Source organism: Camelus ferus, chromosome 2, assembly GCF_009834535.1.
Source record: "Camelus ferus isolate YT-003-E chromosome 2, BCGSAC_Cfer_1.0, whole genome shotgun sequence".
Classification (NCBI taxonomy): domain Eukaryota; kingdom Metazoa; phylum Chordata; class Mammalia; order Artiodactyla; family Camelidae; genus Camelus; species Camelus ferus.
The window spans coordinates 22550406-22566290 of record NC_045697.1 but is presented as its reverse complement, the minus strand read 5'-3'; positions in this window follow the sequence as shown (position 1 = coordinate 22566290).

The window sequence follows — 15885 nt, the reverse complement described above, 5'->3', positions numbered from 1 at the left end:
AATGTTGGTGATTTTTAAAGAAAATTGTGAAAAAGTTAAAGAAAATAGTTTACAAAAACTTTTAAAAATTCTATTAAGTCATCAAACAATTACCAGTTCAACACAAGACCTTTTGCTTAAACAATATCAAATATCGATTGATCCAAAATTTGATAAATTGTAATTATTTTTTCTTAGCTTTAGATGAGCCATTTTTAATACCAAAGGACTTTCACTTTTATGAAGAAATATCAATAGGGCCTATTAAGGAAACTCATGGAATAGATATTTTATATCTTTTACTTGTATACCTAATACTCTTACATTGGCCAGAGAAAAATTTCAGTAAGATATGGAAAAATTTTCTATCATGATATGAGAAACCCCAAATATCTGAGAGATTGGTGTTTTCTACATTGCTCCACTCCTCTCTTTAATGCATATGGAAAACACGTGTGCTCACTGAACAGCAGCTGACTCTATGAAAACCGTCACAGGTTTACTGGTTAAAATTACTCCATGTATTTGCACAAGTGTTTTGAACATCACCAGTTTATGAAGCTTTTGAAATAGATAGAAAATAATGATAGTGTGTTCTTTGGCAAGACTCTCTGACTAGTGGAAGGGTTTTTACAAAGATTTACCATATTGTTAACTCCAATTCAAGATTTTCTTGAAACAAAAAGAATGCTTGCTAAACATTCAACAGTGAAAGGCAATTTAAATGCCCTGTGATTTGCATTTTCTCATCAATATCAAATTAATATGAATATGCTGAATATGAAGCTTCATGTAGATGGAGATCTTCGTGTTACCTAGAGAGACAAGTATGACAATTTATGATGAAATCTCAACTTTTCATGCAGTAATAATATTTTACATAATTTTCTGACATGAATCAATGGCAAGGAATTTCTATTGTAATCAACAGCATTCTATAAATTGCCTGCAAAACTACAAGAAAAATTACAGAAATATTCTGTTGATATATTCAGAGTTGCTTTTCAATCTATACAGTATTGCTTTGAATTCAATGTTAATAAAACAAATTGACACAAAAATACTTAAATGTAATATTTAAATTACTGTTTTTTCTCAAATCAACTCTTTTTGAAAGACTGAATCAACTTTATCAAAAAAATGCAAATATTAGAGGAAAATTATTTTTAATCAATTCTTTATTTGAGAAATACATATTTGGAAGAATTTTGATGTCCAATTTTATATATTTAGCTGAAAACATCATGAAATTTAAATAGAAGTAAAATATTTCTGATGAATATTTAGCATCTAAATTGAGATTTGTTGTAAGTAAAAAACACATATTGAATTTCAAAGACTGTGCCAAAAAAAGAATGTAAAATGACTCAGTATTTTATATTGATTTATACTGAAACAAAGTTTTGGATATATAAGATTATGTTAACATGTTATTAAAATTAATTTCCTTGCTTCTTTTTACTTTTATATGAAGCATTCATAAAATTTAAATTTATATACATGTCTCATATTTTATTTATATTGGATATAGTTAATCTAGAACAAATAAAAAAATCATTGCAAAACATCTTGGTCAAAGCAATGCTCAAAGATTAATAACAGGAACAAAAAGGCTCAAACTTTTTCTCACTATTTAACAGGTGATTTTAACTTATCAAGCATTGACAGTATTTGTTCATAGATGTGTATATTTATCTGGTTATATGTTTTGTTAAACAGTGAGCAAAATAAAATTTTTTAAATCAGGGTTTAAATCTTGGCTTTTCCCCTTAAAATTGTACTACATTGAAAACATTACTTCTCTGAGTAGCATTATGGAATAAGTAATATCTACTATTTAGAGCACTTCCCCAACTACCAAGGGAGAAAATTAAGAATTTGTAGAACTAAATATTAAATTTCTTTGTGAGATCCATAAACATTTTAATATGTAATTCCATTTCCTTCCTCAATATACCTCAGAAACCCTGTTCTGGCCAAGGCTATGTAATATATACTCACATACTGGCTCTATTTTTATTAGGAAAGGGAAATCAAGTTATATATTTTGGACAATAAAATCAAATATATATGGAAACAAATTATTCTTAATAATAATTTTATTCATAGATTTCAGGAAGAAACAAATCCTAAAGTATGATTTAAAACAGATTTAGTAAAAATCCTCAGTCCTTAGAAATTATACAAGACGATTCCAAGTAATACATGGGTGGAAGAAAAAATCTCAAAGGAAATGTTTTTAAATTCTTTGAACTAAGTGAAAATGAAAGACAACTTACCAAAGTTAGTGGGATGCAGTGAAACCAGTCCTTGGAGGGAAATATATAGCTTTCAATGCATATATTAGAAAAAAGGAGAAATCTAAAAGCAATAATCTAAGCATTCACCTTAGGAAACTTGAAAAAGGAGAGCAAATTAAATCCTAACTAAGCAGAAGAAAAGAAGTCATAAAAATTTGAGCAGATATTAATGAAATTAAAATTAGGAAATTAAATTTTTTTTAAATCAATGAAACCAAAACTTAGTTTTTTGAAAAGATCTCTAAAATCAATTAGTTTCCACCCAAGCTAACTAAGGAAAAAGAGACAGAGAGAAGGCAAGGAGGGAAGATGACACAAATGATTAATTTCAGAAATGAAAGAGGGGGCATCACTATAGATCCCACGGAGATCAAAAGGCGAATAAAAGAATAGTATTAACAACTTTATGCTCAAAAGTTTGATAACCCAGGTGAAATGGGTTAATTTCTTGAAAGACATAATCTGCTAAAACTCACACAAGAAAAATAGATAATCTGAATAGGCCTATATCTTTTAAAGAAATTCAATCAATAATTAACCTTAATGTCTGTGAGTGAACCCTAATGTATACTCTGAACTTTGCATGATAACTAGGTGTCAATGTAGGGTCACAAGTTGTAACAAACATACCAGGCTAATGCAAGATGTTGATAACTGGGGAGACTGTTTATGCATAGGAGAAGAGGGGATACGGGAACTGTACCCTCTGCTCAATTTTACTATGAATCTAAAACTACTCTAAAAAATAAAGTGTATCTAAAAAGAAAACATTAAAGAATTAGTTCTGAAAATCCAGATTAATTCAGTTCAACAAATTAAACTAGACATTTTTCTACTGTATTTCAGATTGCCTGTTAACAGAGCCTAAGAGGAGTATGTAGGACAGCCTGGTGAAAAGTCAGAGGCAAAATAAAATTCTTAAGAATAGAAGAAACAAAGGAAATGTCTTTGTGTAAAAGTTTTAATCATTTCTCAGGGAAATGCACTTACTATTCACAAAATATTTCAGTTGTTTCCAAAGAATTATCTAAATCAAGCTCATTGTTTTGAAATAACCAAAAGAAAGATGCAAAAATCAAAAAAAAAATGCATCTTGCATCCTTCTTTGTTGAAACAGAGAATTAAAAATAAAACCAAAGTTCTCAAGGATTTCACTCCCTGAGCACATTGATGTCCATGATAGCAACCATCATTTCCAAAATTTAGATAATTCTTTTTTTTGATGAGGGATATTTAATAAAGAATGATTTGTCCTTCTTTATCATTGGACTCTCAAAAGATGATTTTGCACTCTAGCTGGGAAATTAGCTGAAGACTGAAAGAGTATGTTGGCAGCCAGTGAAGCATCCTGAACTTTCAGCTTTTGCAGCAGCATTTTATGTCTGGGAAACACATGAGTATGTTTAGAAAAATTTACTCTCCCTGACTGTTTGCTAAAATATTTTCTATGTGATTTGGAGAAAATAAAATATAACAAATAATATATTTGTTTTAATGTTTTATGGGTGTATATATATTTCTTAATACAAGCATTATTTCAGTGCTTGATAGTAAATGGAATTTGTTCTTATTGTTTGTATTTTCTTTCCATTTTAAATAAAAATTAGATGAAGATATTAATTTCCCAAGTAGCTCCATTACTGATTTTTATAAAATTTATAGATATTATACATATTAACCCACTCATACACATATGCATAATTAATTGTATTCAAAGTGTGCTATGTAACTATTGAAAACATTCCAAAGGCTTATAAATTTGAATGTGGTTATGTTTACAAAATATAGCTAATATTAAAAGTTTTCCAATTTTTTTTTTTTATTAGCAACTTCTTTTCAAAACTTTCAGTAACAAAGTTTCTGAACTCAAGGTCAGTTGCTCAGTGCTCAAAAGCCAATGGCTTAATTTGAGAGGCAAGTGTCAGTGGAAAGGAAAGGTGCTTTAGTCAGAAAAGTCAGTACTCTGGGGAAATGGTGAACTCATGTCCAGAGATCATCTCCGAAGATTCTGCTCAGCCACGACAGTTTTTAAAGGGAAAAGTGAGGGGGAAGAAACTGAGTGAATCACTGAGGCAAGAAGTTGGGTTGTTCGTCACTGTCCATTGTGCGTGCAGGCTGGCTGGCCCTTCAGATGCTATCTTGACTTGTGACCTGCCCGCAGGATGGCTAAGGGGCTGCTGGGGGTCGGGAGCTAATCACTCTTCAACTACTTCACTCTTCATTCTTAGTTCTTTTTATCTAAGAAAATGTCAGCGGGGTAAACAAGGCATGGTGTGCATCCAGGAGAGCCTACGTCAGGGCTTCGTTTCAGTTGCTTAGTGATCTCATTCTGATAATTAGTTTCTTTTAAAGTTAGAGGGGGACAGAAATGGGTGAGGAGGAAAGGGACAAAAGGGCTGCTTTCAACAATAACACATTATGTTATTTTCCTTAGTGGACGCTGCAGGAAAACTGACTCCATATATGATGAACAGAGTTTTACCTTTACTTTTAGGGTTGCAAACACTGAGAAATAACATTTAATTCTGGAAATCAGTAGAATTTGTGCACTAATAACAACAAAGACAATTCTAAGTCAATGCAAATCTCTAGGACACAAAATCAAAGTTACCAGGGATGTTTGCTCCTATAATAGGGGAGTCAATTATTCCTGTGTACAATTTGGTATATCACAGAGACTGTCACATCACCTTCACTGGCATTACACAAGATATTTGTGGTAGTGAAACTCAGCAATCTGGGGCAGTGAGGATTAATTAGGAGTAAAACAGACACTTAAAAACTTGGGTTCTAGTCTTCACTGGGTCAATTCTGTTTGACTTTGACCAATTATCCATTAGTTGTTCTAAGGATTAAATGATGTACTGTGTAACTAGCAATTTTTAGAACACTATTAATTTCTGTACCAAGTATGGAGGTTCATCTCCTTGTGGAATTTAAAGTTGACTTGTGATCATCATTGTGATTCTAAGCTTGGTTAGCAGGCTACGTAAAAAGAAAGAACCCCTGGTTGCAGTTAAGCCTAATTTTAACAAACTCTTTTACAGGCAGGGACATATTGGGCAAATTTTACTCTCCTATTGGCCCATACAAAGACAAACAATAAAGCTAAACCCTACAGCAAGTTTGGTGCTCTCTTAAATAAAATACACTATATGTATCTTAAGTATATTGTATACACACTACAAATAAATAAATGTATACACATATATACACACGTATGTATACACACACTCTCAGGAGAGAAAAGCTTACTATTTCCATTTAAGTGAAATATTTTAATATCAAGTAAAATATAGCATTCTTGAGTATTTGCTATGTGTCAGACATTGAAATAACTTCCTTCCATGTAATTTTTACAAATAAGTACTGTTAACCCCGCTTTTAAAATGAGGGAACTGAGGCTCAGAATGTATAAATAACTTGCACAAATCGCCTCTTCAACTAAAGTTACTGTTTTGAGTTTTGGAAAACATCACACCTCTCTTTAGCTGCAGCTGTCAACTACATATTTACTTTGTTTGTTGCCTTCTTAATTGTCTAATATGGCCCTGGCTTCCAGGAGCCAGTGTTGGTGATACAGTTCAAAGAACTTTTGACAGCTAACTTCCTGCACGCTCCTGACTGAGAAGTAGGAGGCACAGAAGTCTTGCTCATTTCCTTCATTGAGGGAGGAAGTAATAAATCACACCACACCTCATTTTATGATGCAAACACTGCCTGATGCCATCATATGTTCAGCACTGTATTAAACCTAACATAACTGTGCAAATATGTAGCTCTCTAACAAAGGCAAGGTGTTCTTAAATTCTTTACTCATCTTGTGGAAGCTATTCTGCAGCAGAAATAATTGTAATAGATTAGAAAATCAGAATATTTTGTAGTAGTATTTTTAGCACAATATAAGCAGTAAACAGAAACAATAACTCAGTTTTTTTTGGCATTGGACTGTCCATGGCTTACAGAATAATTTATGCCAACAGCTTTAATTTGCATCATAAAATTATTTTTATTTTTAAAATGTACAGTGATGTTGAAAATAAGTGTAATCTTGAATAATAATTTCTTTACTTAAAGAATAATCAGAAATTTATGTGACCAAAACATTATGTATATTTCCAAGTATATTATATCTTCTTTCTAACAGATATGTCTGACAAGCTATTTCTTGCACTGTAGGGAAATACCACAGAAAATTCAGTAAGAATTTACATGATAAAATATAGGATTTCTGTCATATCTATATTGGACTCATTGGGTTTTTCTCATTTTTCTCTCACCTAATCACTCAGAACATTTATTTCCTTAAAATTCCATAAATCTTCAGATCTTAAAATGTAAAATTCCCCTTTTATACTCTTCCTCTGCTAAGTTCACATTTAGAGAAATATTAATGACTTTCTTCATGTAAACCATATTTTGTTCACTTGCAAATCTTGCTTTCTATGGCCCCTCTAATCCTAAATTCTTCAGTGACAATAAACTTGCTGGGAAAAAAATTCCCCATTCTAAGTGGTGTGGAACATCAGTGTTGGCTTTAATGTCAGCTTAATTGCCCTGTGAAAATAAAATGTAAATGCAATGGACCAACTTTAGGTCCCAGATCAGAAAATTCTAATATTCTTTGTCTCCATTTGGCTATAAGAAAAAAAAAATTAACACAAAGTTGGAAATGAATGTTCAAGAGGCATCAAGTCAAATTTTCCTAGTACACTGACATAGCTGTTTGCCATGAGGAACGTGGAGGCTCTGAAAGGGCTCGCTGCTCTCTTGGGAGCACAAGCGTTTTTATGCAACATTAGAAATGCTACTGCACTTTTAGGTAAAAGATGACCCTGGACCTTTTATTAACCCCAGGCCCTTGAACATTTTCTTTGCTTTCTCTGTAGAGTTTTAACACAGACGACAGCTATACTCCTGTCATTCTTCAGCCAGACCTGCCCTTTTTTTTCAGCTGAGCTTTGAGGGAAAAATGAAATATGCCTTTATTTTATCCATTCATTCATTTTTATTTTTGTGCAAAATTTAACTTTTTAATAACAGTTTGAAATACTTCTGCTAGATAGTGTGAAATGACAAAAATTACATATATGCACAGAGATAGATAATTGATAGATAGATGGGTATTTAGATAATCTCTCTCTCTGTCCACATCCGTATCTGTAGTCCTTCATTTAAAGATGGAAAAGCAGAAATAAACTAGGATAAGTATTAAATTTGACCTGTATGGAATAACTTCTTTTCCCTAGGACCAGACAGGCCCTCAAATTCAGAATGAGGAGAAATTATTATTTATGTCATCAGTTCTGCCATGGAGAACATTATATTAGCAAATAATACTGCGCAAGGTGAAAACCATGTGGTCTATCACACAAAACCAGAGAACATAATTTCAACTTATCCTTGTAACGTAAACTTCAATTTTTCTAACTTCGTTCAATTGAATTTGCAAACCTAATGTTGCATTAACTTTTACTTAAGCTAATTCTTACCTCTTTTCACCATTTGTATTTAAAAAAGCTCTTAGTGTTGAAATTCTAGCCCTATTTAAGCAGATCTCTCCCAATAAAACGACTTCCTTGAATTGGATTATTTGCCATACAGTACTTTGTTTTCTCTTCCTGAATATTTGATAAACATTATCTGGAGCCAATTAACACATTGATCATTTCAATGCTTATTAAAATGCTCTTAATGACTTTTAAAGAAGAAACATGGTTGTATTAACAAACATTATATAGTGCATTAATCTAGGACATCATGCAGGGAGAAAAAGACATTGAAGGCATAATTCATTGGTTGTATAAAACAGAGTTTTGTTAGCAGCTTGGTGAAATATTCTCAGAAAGATGTTATAAATATAAGAACAATTTTCTGGTAGAGAAGTCAAGACAGCTTAGGGAATTGGTAAGGAGTTATGGGTGAAATTCTCAAAGGGGGCTACAGAGGCCCCAAAAAAGGGTTTAAATGCACTGGACCAAGGTAGGCAGCTGCAATTGATTTAGCAAGTAGTAACGCAGAACACGGGGGAAGAAAAGAACAGAGGAACACGTAGGACTTCTGCCTTGGCTTCCATGTTTTCCTGAAGGCCAAGGACATACTTCTGCCCAAATTTTGAGATTATTTTCCTTTTTTAAAAAGTATCATCTTCCTTTTTGACTACCAAAGGTGTGTCAGTTTTATAACAACATTGGATTGCTGCACTCTCAGGAGGGCATAAGGCTGTCTTGTCCAAATGAAAACTCAAAATCGACCTCTCGTTTCTCTGTCACACCTGGAGAAACGGCTTTCATCGTTTGTGTCACCTTCTCAAGGATGAAGGTGCCCGAGTCAGTCATTTTGCTCAGTAGCTTCCGGGTGGATCTTGATGATGACAGAACTAGAAAGAAGCCGTGATACGTGTGTAGATAATGCTCTTCCCTTTGCTCCTGGAGACAGTTATAACCAGTACACCTGACAACATGCCGCATTATTTTAAAGCCTCGTATGTTAGGAATGATTTCATGCTGTCTTTCAGGCAGAACCTTCCTGGGCTGCCTTGAAACTCATCAGGATTGTTTCAGAGACTGGAGAGTCACAGTTCCTCGGGTTCAGACAGCTATGGAGACCCCTTCAAATGCCTCACAAAGATGAGGCTGTCACACCTTGTCAGGTGGTCTATGCTTTCAGAGCTTTATCCTTTTAAAGGATTTAAAGTGCTCTCATTGCTGTAGAATTTCTTCATTCACATCTCCCAGTTTTCATGTCCCCTTCTCCCCTCTATACAGTTGACCCTCGAACTACTCAGGGGTTGGGGTGTCCACCCCCTGCTGTCAAAAATCCATGTACCACTGTCTCTGCCTCAAAAACAAAAGAACTGATAAATGATTCACTCAAGGACAAGAAAACAGTTTAGACAGAATCAAGACTTAAATCCTAGCTCTTTTGATTCCAAATATTTTGATGTCTAATTGAACATAAACTTTCCCCTACACTTAGTTAATTTAAAGATCTGTAAAACAAAAATGGAGGAACTATATTTATTGAAAAAAAAAATCTGTGTGTAAGTGGACCCAGGCAGTTCAAACCTGTGTTGTTCAAGGGTCAACTGTATGGCTTTTCTTCAGCAGAAGGAATCTGTCACTGTTTATAGACTGCCACTTGCAGCGTTTTACTGTGACACCTCTGTTTATATTTTCTCTTCAGACTAAAATCTTTGCATCTGCCTATCAACTCCACCTTCCATCTTGAACAAATTGTTTAACTTCTGCACTTCGATTCTCTCATCTGTAAAATCAGAATTATACTGTCTAACACAGAGGATTTTTAAGATGATCAAACTGAGTCAATATGCATAGATACCTAGAGGCATGTTTGTCACAATCTAAGTGTTCTATAGTGTTAGAAATCACTATTAGTGTTGTTGGAAGTTACAATCTTAGATGTACTGATTACATATCTTTAACATATTTGTCAACCATACAAAACTCTAAGAAGCATTCTATTGTCTTAATTTTTGTATCTCCTACAACACTCAATGTATTTCTGTGTACACACTAGTCCTTCAACGAACACTTGTTAAATTTAGTCCATTGTGAAACAGGATTGGAGAATTTAATTTCAGCTCTTTGGGAGCAGAAATTATCTCTTCTCTGTATCACCCAGTATATTTTTATCATAAATAGCCAATATGTTGTTTTAGTGAATGACTGAAAAAAACTTTAACAAATAAAGAAATCTTGCTATCCAATACTTTTTATGTGTTTATGTCTATGCCTCCTTAGTCCCAACATATGTGTCTTGCAAAAATATAACATATAAATACAAATATAATGTCAATGTATTTGGTATTCAATGTCAAATTGGACCAGTGTTTGAAGAGGCAAATAAAGGGTTATTTGTGATGTCAAGGAAAAGTCTTCCTATTGACTCGATCAAATTGGTGGGCTCTGAGGAAGGAGAATCTTGGAGAGCTGCACATGGATAAACTATAAATTAAAATGTATTTTGTATAGTTTATATTACCTATAAAATAATTTCAATATTTCTTCAGAGTCCTTCAATATTTTAAAACTCAGAAATTTGTAAACGAAATTGAGAATACAAATAAATCAGATTTTAGGCAATAAGAAGAAAAAGGTATGTTTTAATAAGACATTAACAGTGACACCTGGTTGTGTGTATGTTTATATCCATGATCACTATATTATATATATATACTATATATATATATTATTATATACTACAAAGTAGGTTATATAATATGTGTATGTAACATATATCCATATATATGCAATATGTTCAATTATTTGGGAGACATTTTAAAAATACCTCAATTTCTCCTACCTATAGCCCTGCAAAGTCAATTTTATTGTTCCAGTTTTACAAATGAGGAAATTAGAGTCAAGGAGATAAAGTCAAGGTCACAAGGTAGTAATTGACAACACTGGGTGTCAAATAAGAGTTTGAGCTGCAATTAAAGCCCACATGAATTTTCACTACGTAACATTTAGAAATGACTTATAGGAAATGTTTTGGCTCATCAGCATGATTTAAGTCAAGAAAACTTTAGAGAACAGACCGTCTATGCTACTCCAATTCTTTTATAGCAGCGATTCAAATAATAGTGAAATAGAGAAGAAGCAATTGTTGATCCTTTGAGGGTAGAAAATACCACCCACCAGGCTCTTTTCTCAAAGTGAGGATTTGGGATTTGAAACCTCATAAATTGTACTACAAACTCTTTTATTGCTCAGATGTGTTAAAGGTTATTCTGTTTTGAGACCCTCTTAATAGCTTTACCTGTTCTTAGCAAGTAGTAATGATTACTGTTTAAGAATGCATTAACTACATGTACTGAATAATTATTGTGACACCCAGGGAGCCTCGGCAACTAACATTTAACACACTGGCACAGTTTATTCTAGTACATACTTTAGCACCGTATTTAAACCATTTATACATTCAGAAAGCAGGAGAGGGGCAGGAGGGCAGAGAGTTGGCAAGGAGAAGGGTGAGGAGAAAAAGTAGGAACAGGAGGATATGAAGGAAGAGGTGGGCAGCGGATGAGGCGGGCACAGGTAAAAAGAAGGGAAATGATGGGAAGATTCTACACCTCTTAATATTTTGAAGAGAATAAAAACGTTATGAGTATTTTTAAAAGGATTTCGGGGTCATGGAGGCACTCCCATGGCTGGAAGTGATTAGAGGAAAAGCTGTCATTTCACTGTTAGGAATGTTGTAACTATCAGACCAAGAGGTGTTCTCTAAGAATTCCATCCTAGCCTGCATACTTTTGTTAGGTGAGTTGGATTGTAAGCAACAGAGATCCTTTTAAGGTTACCTTGGTGATTGGGGCATTTTGTAAAGAAACAATAGGAAAATAGTGTCTTAGTAATTGCATAAAATTCTTTCAGAGAACTGGAAGAGAATGTGAGGTAAGAGTAGTGTGTTCTATTTTACCCCCAGAATCAGGAATTTTCCAGTCCCTTCTTTTATTTCCTGCCATATCTGCTGCTTCAAATTTTAATTTTTCTTTCCCTCTTTGTTTCTGTCCCGGATTCCTCACAATTTACCCTGTTTCTGCTTACTGTCTTCTCCATGGTGTCTCGCTTTTCTTCCTTCAGCATCATTTGAGTCTTGTGTCTTGCCCTGTTTATATAACACTCACATGTTCCATGGTATATCCTGCAGTGCAGAGCATCCTTATAAGGTAGGGCTTCCATGCCTGGGTATAAAGTTAAAGAGCTGGCACTAAAGTGATACTGATGATAATTGTATCTTTTCCTGATGACTGAAAAGACACTTCAGGATCGTGAAGTACCCCAGAGTCATCTTTAAATGTATTAATTATCTTTCCTATTATTTATAATTTCTTTCTTTCTCATAAAAGTCAAGTGGGAAAATAAGTGAGTTGAGCTTTTGAGTAACTCAGAACCCAGACAAATGAAAATGTATTGTAATAGTGTGTATTATAATTGAAGAGAGAATAATTTCCTCAGGTAAAAGACCTCTAACGTATGCTTAATTCCAATTCTAAGACTGTTATGATTCATACAAATACAGTTCAGAATTTCTCACCACTTTTTGATGATTGCTTCCCTGTAGTCACATTTATAACTTGGATTTTCTTTCCTGTATTAAATACCTGGGGTAATCAAGAATATGAAAAATGATTCCAATATTTTTTATTCATATGAGAGTCTGAAGAATTTTCTTTAAACTCTAGTGAGTCCTTGAGGACTCTGTAATCCCCAGGAGAGCACGTTAATTCCAATCCCCTTCCTCCTTATTTTAGTAAGCAGGAGAATTTCAAACTATTTTTCACACTATCAGTGTCATTTGTTTTTTTCCGCTCAGATTTTTATCCTTTTTGAGGAGTGATTTCAAGCAGTTAATTGTTCATATCAAATGCATCTTACAGAAAATTGAAATAATTCAGTCTCACTTAATTTAAAAAGTAGTTTATTCACATGATTTGGGCACTTACTCGGTCTTTTAAAAAAAAATATTGTTATCTAAGATGTACCTGACACTCTTCCAGGCCCTCAAGATATGGTAGCGAATAAAACACGCAAAAATCCCTGTCTTTAAACAGTTTACCTTCATGCCATTCTGGACATAAAAGAGGTAAATATTTTATTTGGGAGCATTAATTTTCAGAGTTTCTTTTATATTTTATTTTTTATTTGTCTGTTTGTTTGATTCTCACATTTTGAGTCAAATATCTTAGAAGGCACATGGATAGTTTACTGGAAAAAGGATTGAAATATTTCACCTACTCCCTAAAAACCACTGACCCTTTAATTCTGTAAGCAAACTCAAGGATGGGCAAAATAGCAACATATAGAATTTTATGCTGTTTTCAAATTTAATATTTATGTAAAGGCTATAGAGAGTAATGTAAAGAAAGCTTTGAATAGCAATTTTCAGATTAATTGAATGATTACAATAGCCGATAAGCAACAACACCAGAACAAATAAACAATTTTCCACTAGCCATTATAAAGGAAAATAAAACCTTCTTTGCCGTCTCTCTGGAATAAAGTGAATACATAACAAGTGTTTGTAGCTACATTGTAATTGATTTCATTTGACAGCAAAGATCTTTATAACTCACTTGTGGCGTTGGTTTTGGCCAAATTAAAAAGTTTTCCCATTGTTTACAGAAAGCAATTGATACTCCCCCAATGATGGGTCACTCCAATGTGTTCACATGACCGCTGACCCTGCTGTGGTTAAACCACTTTTGTCCTGGCCACGTGGTAAATGTTGAAGAATTGTGCCTTTGTCTTAAAGAATCCTTGACCTAAAACACGCATAGTAAGATTTTTCTAAACATATCCCTTTTCTCACATGGTAATACACATAATAAACTATGCATAAGCTCTACTACCAGAGGCAAAGCCGCTACTTAATTTGAGTAGGGCCAAGACAAAAACTGCACTACAAATTTAACTTCATACAATAGATCTTTTCTGTAAATAATGACAGAAAATATTTTTCAAAGGCAAAGTTAACAGAATGCCTCTTCTATCACCTTTACACATTATTATTAAGTCCGGACAACTCAATAAGATATAAATATTGACATGAATTTTTTCCAGTGGTGACAGCAATGTGATTTTTAGGATTTTCCTAAAATAAGGATTCTCTTTCTTTGGTTACATCCACAGACTACTACCTAGCAAATTATACAAAGTGACTTCACCCAACCAATGCAGTGAATTAAGCCTATAAATTCCCAATGCAGTTTTAAAGAAATTAAGAAAACAGAGGTTTTGAAAATATATACAATCATGTTTTTGTCACTATTAATAGAACATGTTTTTGCATGACTTAATATTCTGACAGACTGATGAATAAGATTAATCAGCATGAGGATAATGACCACACTCCATCAACATTTTGTTTCCAGTTGCTTTTCAAACTTGTGTCAGCTCACCAGTTGGAACAGATGCTTGTGATTCTCATTAATTACTGTACATTCACACAACTCAAGACTCCTACATATGGCTTAGATTAATTCAGAATTTTATTTTAAATAATGTCAAATCAAAAAATTAACTACTAGCAATAATTTTCAAAATCATTATCACTTAAAGTCTAAGAGATCTCTGTCTAGTCAACTGAAACTTTTCCTGTCTCACCTGCCAACTGAAGGGTAAACATTTGATTGATGGGATAGCCCTAACCTAAAATTTGAATTTGAATTTCTTGGGGCTCATATAAGAGGGTCTTGAAAATTTTAAAGAAAAATATTCTCTGGATTGTAAATCAAATTACATTTGTTTTCTGTGGGTTTTTTTTTTCCCCTCCAGTCTAGGAATAGTAGGCTTGGAACTTGAGTGTCTAGAATTAGCATATTCCAATATGCTGACCTGTAGAGGCTTTACTGTAAATAAAAGTCTAGGTATTCAATAACCATGCTGGCACTACTGGCTTTACTGACCTGACTACCAGCAATTGATAAGTTAATTAAATAAAGGATGATCTCTGTTTTAAATATATTACTATGAGGGGGCTACTGAATATCAAAGTAGAGGTGTCCAGTAGGTAACCAAAGGGCAAAATCCATCAACTGATTGATCAATTCAATCTCTTTTGGAAATACATCTTTTAGAATTATAAACCTGTATAAAGGCATTGAAGTTACTGGAATGGATGAAATGTTGAGGGTTATTTTGAGGACGATGTTTAAGGATCACGGGTTTATGCTGCATGAGTCTGTTTCTTTGGTAGTACTCCATTGTCTCCAGGCAACAAATAAGCTGGATTAAGCCAGAGTAAGTTTTCCCCTGTGTGATTCCTGTAAAAATAATGCAAAGAATCAATAATGAGAGAGGAGTGACTGAGAAAATGACTTTTTAGAGAACAATGTGAAGATGGAATAGAGTCATTAAAAGAAAAAAAACGTAGAGGAGTCAAGGGGTAGGAGTGCCAAAGAATTCACAGATCAAGTGTTTCAAAAGTTATTGAGTAAGACAGTGAAAAATTCTGATGTTGTGGTGATATTGTATGTAGTCTGTGAGATGTAAACTCAGAGGTGATACACTTACAGGGTGATAACAAGAACAAGGCAGAATTAATTGCTCATGGCCCTTTGTTCCCATAGTGGTTTGTACTTACCTCTACTCAAAAACTCATTACATTGTCTAGTAGTGGTTTTTTGACACCTTTTTTCTGACTCCAGTGGAAGTCACTTCAGGGTAGGGAAAATTACTTAGTCCTATCTATTTCTGGAACATAAAAGAATTTCTGATGTACAGTGCATGCCCAATATGTGTTTGAATTGCCAGAACTGTATTGATGAGTTACCAGCTCTTAAGTTGAATGCTATGGTGTGGGTGTGGGTGCGAGCACATGTACGCACATGTAAACATGTGCCTTTTTTAACAGTGTGCTATCAAATACAGCCAAATTTATTTTCTGTTAAGTGTGGACCAGTATACTTACTCTTTGATGCAGCCATCCTATGTTTTCTAGAACTAGATGAAAAGCACTTTAGAATTTTGGGTTTTTAAAAGAAATTGCGACAAACTTACATGCATTCTTCCCTACATAATCTTGGATAGTCATTGTCTTAAAGTTTTCCTTCTTTTATTATTCTCATGCATTTTCCAGATAG